The following is a 4424-nucleotide window of genomic DNA, read 5'->3' as shown; positions in this document are numbered from 1 at the left end:
GATGATGATGATGATGATGATGATGCTGTGTTGTGCTTTTTGCTCATTCAGTGCTGCTGCTTTGCTGCTGATGTACTTTTGAATTCTCTGGACATTTCTTACTAACATCACATTTGTATCCGCTGTGGGCTCTTTGTTGTTCTGCTGCAGCATAAAGTTTTGCAGCTGTGTGGAAACAGCGTAAACGCCGCTGAAGGAGAGAGAAGGCAGACTAACACAGTGATAATGCCATAAGTCATATCAATAGTTAAACTGTTTTTAATGTTAAATCTGTTCTCTGTGTAAACACAACTCACGGTTCTGCTTAGTTCAGCCAAACGGGTCTGACTTTCTGTCATGTGACTGTTCGTTGCAGCTGAGTCACTGTTGGCTTCCTGGTTGTGTCAAGCAGCCCAGAAGTTTTAGTTTTTGTCCAGAATCTAGTTTATGTTTGGAAAATTTTAAATGCCTAGCAGAATAAAGGGATTGTGATGAACTAGCCTGACTTTAAGCTTAGATTCTTTAAGCTTAGATTCTTTAAGCTTAGATTAGTTTCTCGACCAATGGCACCTAACAGATGAGTCGTTCAAAGGCTCCTGGAAAGTTGAAAACCCGCCTGCTATCTGATAAATGGTGTAATTTTGTCATGTCTTTTTCATAACGGTACAAATTCTTCCAACCTTGTGGCAGGCTTTGGGCTTCAGAGGGTTGATCCAGGAGATGACACACATTTGACCAAAGTGCTTCCTTAATGTTTGACACCAGGCAGAGGTTTCCTGACTTCTGGAGGTGGTTCAGTTGTTTTGCTGTTCAGGTTTATTTGGTCTGAGCTCATTATTTTGTCTTAAGGACTTTGCTCGACTCCTGTATTCGTGTTGTTCCTCGCTGCTGGCTCTGAATCATTCTGGTTTAATGGCAACATCTGGTTTTTTGTGTTTTTAGGGAAAGCATTGTCAAAAAAATGTGTATGTATTTGGTTTGAATTAGCGTCCAGAAGAAGGAGCCTTTCTGCTGTGTTTGTGTTCTGTTGTGCAGCTGGTTTGAGTTCTGTTTATTACCAGCAGAGGAGAATGAGGACCGGTTGAGGATTTGGAGTACAGATTACCTGACCTGAACATGTTCCTCTCTAAAGTGTCTGTTCAGATTCTGCCGTCATTATCCTCGATTTGGAAAAATCCTGACAATAAAAGCTATAAAAAATGAAAGAAGCCTAAAGGCAGAGCTGACATGCTGAGGACATGAGCCAGCCTGGTTCTGATTCGCTTCGGTCGGGCACTGTGAAGGCAGAAAGGAGGCTGGCATCACGGAGCCCAGAGGAGACGTCTTCATGTCCTGAGAGACGACCACGGCTCTCTGGATCGCTGCTTGAGTTGTTTGACTAATCAGCTGCTTGTTGGTTTTGCACATTGTGTCTGTGGCCTTTGTTGTACACAAATAACACCAGGAGAAGGAGAAGAAGGAGAAACAAGGGAAAAGAGGAGAAGGTAGCTGAGGCCTGATGGTGAAAACAGCTATTAATATGACATTCCTCTCCCCGTGGCAGCTCCGGGCCTCCTCCCCTCCGTCTCTTATACAAGTGTCTTTGCTAGAACTTGTTTGACAGGGTCTGGCAGGACGCTGCTGGGTGTGCCGTCTGTCTCTGTGTGTGTGTGTCTGACAAACACACCTTTGTCTGCTCCATATGTAGTGTCCTTGCTCTAAGGTGTGACTTGAGGTTTGGGTGACGGGTCGGGTCATATTCGGAGTTGTTTGGTGGATTTGCATACGGTGGCGTGAGCCCGTTTAACCCCCGAGGTTTGACTTCCAGGCATGTGTGGAGGGGAAAGTGAGCGAGGAAGATGTGTTGTTTTATAGTTTATGTGCACAAATAAACCAGGATCAAGGTTCAGAGGTAGTGCTGTTGAATAATCTCTATTTATGATGAACCACTCCTTCCAGACTGGCACCAGTTGACAAATTCCCCCAGATAGGAGCAGGACGCTCCCCGGCTGCATTCACGGCAGCTCCCTGCGCCGCCGTATGAACACTGGAGGCCGTTTCACAGGGAAACTTGTTTTGACAGAACTCCAGGTGTCTCATTGTTGGGGATGGCATGGTTCAACAGATTTACCAATTAGCACTGGGCTGAGGGCACAGGAAAGGGTGGGAGTGAAGAAGAGAGGGGAGGGAAGCCGTGGAGCTGGGAGGGAGGGAGGCTGGATGAGGAGGATTTGGCCACAGTGATGGAATGAGGTTTTAAGTGAGAGGGGCTGGTAGGGGAAGGTGTGGAGGGGAGGGGTGGCCATACGGAGGCAGGCTGGAGTAAGGCGATCCTTGACCTCATTTTTTTTCCTTTTCCCAGCAGTAGCATGGAAGGGCTGAGGTCTGAGCCACAAAGAGGAGCTACGTAGGAGGAGGACGGGGTGGGAGAGGAGGAGCAGGAGGAGGGAAAAGGGGAGCTCAGTTGCACATGGCTGCAGGTCTTTGCTGCTGTTTGTCCACTGTGCTGCTCAGATTGATAGATTTTTTTACCTCCTGACTCCTGATCGTGCTGCTCACACATCTGCAGTTCTGTCGGCCCCCCTCCATCCCGACTCGCTGGTCTCGCTCCGGTCCGAGGCAGATTTGTGTGGGATTAAACACAATGTTATTGCTCTGTTCTGTTATTACTCTCACTAACCCTCTTTTGTTGTTCCTCAGAAATATCTGCTCCTTTTTCCAGGAAGTTTGAGGTGAACTTTTGAGAGCGGGTTGAAGGCTTTAGAGGATATCCCGGGGTGGCGGCGCTGTGGGAGTAGCTGTTGGCTCCTGGTTGTTATGACGCTGACACGCACGCGCTCGTTCTGTCGGTTCACGAAGCCGCCGCGCTGTTTGGTCAAAGAAATATTCCAGAACTAGAAGGTGTGTTTTCAGCTGCTTTCAAACTGACAACTTTTCTGAAGTTGAGACTCTTTTCAGAGCCCTCCCCTTTTTTTCTCGAGCCGACTAATGACAACAAAGAGAAGTCAGACTTTCTCTGTTTGAAGGAAGCTGTCAGTTTACAACAACAACAACCAGATGAAAACTGTGCAAAGTGGCAAAGTTGAGGGGGAAGCTGTTTGTCTGATCTCTTCGTCTGTAAGCAGAGCAGCGGGCGTCTTGTTTCAGACGCTGTGTAGCATCAGCGGCGTGGACATCAGCGGCAAACAGTTTTTAGGAAAACTGGTGACTAGAGTTCACGGTGCGTACGTGCTGAACCCTCTGAACACAAGCGCTTTGTGGGGTTTTACTTGCTCCTGTCACATTTCTACTGGCTGTGTGAGTCTGGAAACAACACAGCCATGAATAGAAGCTAAATGATGCATTCAGTGCAGTAGGACACAGACACATGACCATCAGTCACAGAAAGAAGTTAAAGGCCTGTTTAAAATATATCAACACTGACAGTGACCACAGTGTGACGGCAGGAACACACACATGGTTTATTAGCTCTGTGCAAAGCCTGCAGTTCATCCCGGTGACTCCACGGTTGTGCCGACGGCTGCAGGATTCTCTCAAGACTCACTTTTTTTGCACATTTCTAAGCTACTCACACAGAATGATGATGGAACATCACCTCCCAGATGAGCAGTTCAAGGCCCGTCGGACAATCCAAACTCTGGTTGTCTTTTGTTTCTGGCTCTAATACGGGATGTAATTTAGTTGATTAAAAACAAATAAAAAGATTTCAGAGGGTCAATGCTGCAAAGTGCTTCTAGACTCTGAGCATTTAGTCAGCTCAGGCCTGGGATAAATAAAGTCTATTCTATTCTATTCTGTTCTATTCTACGTTTTGTTGCTCAGATGCTTTGACACTTGAAGGCTGTCAGTAATCCAATGTCTGAATCCTTTATTAGCAGATCATTTGGGAGCTCCTAGTCAGAGCCAGACCTACACTTAGAGACACCTCAGAGCACCTCGAAGATGTGAGAAGATCCGTCAGTGATCAGAACAGCGATTGATAACTAGCACAACAAAAAGGTGTTTGAAGGACTCGCCTATCAAATACCTGTGGTGTCCTTCATAGATATCACCGGTTTTCATTCAGTTCATGGTGGAAGGATCCCACGGTTGTTTAGGCGACTGCCTTTTTCTTTACATATGAACAAGCAGCTGGTGATGGAGGGTGATGGAGACAGCTTGTGGAGAGGCAGGAGGACGGTGCTGTGGTGGAGAGGGGCAGGAGGACGGTGCTGTGGTGGAGAGAGGCAGGAGGACGGTGCTGAGGTGGAGAGAGGCAGGAGGACGGTGCTGAGGTGGAGAGAGGCAGGAGGACGGTGCTGTGGTGGAGAGAGGCAGGAGGACGGTGCTGTGGTGGAGAGAGGCTGGGAGGGAACATGAAGCCGCCAAATTCCCCAAAGAACAATTTACAGTTATGGATGAATACACTGTCGCAGTCAAATTTCAACTCCTGTCAGCGTGTGTGTGTGTGTGTGTGTGTGTGTGTG

General features: G+C 47.5%; 1 protein-coding gene across 5 annotated transcripts in view; it reads left to right on the top strand.

The window, feature by feature from the left end:
• Positions 1-4424, top strand: part of tcf7l2 (transcription factor 7 like 2) — a 59210-nt gene that overhangs the window by 7610 nt on the left and 47176 nt on the right. The window lies entirely within an intron of this gene.

This window comes from Stegastes partitus, unplaced genomic scaffold (assembly GCF_000690725.1).
Source record: "Stegastes partitus isolate 25-593 unplaced genomic scaffold, Stegastes_partitus-1.0.2 Scaffold145, whole genome shotgun sequence".
Lineage (NCBI taxonomy): Eukaryota > Metazoa > Chordata > Actinopteri > Pomacentridae > Stegastes > Stegastes partitus.
This window is presented reverse-complemented; position numbering and strand designations above follow the sequence as displayed.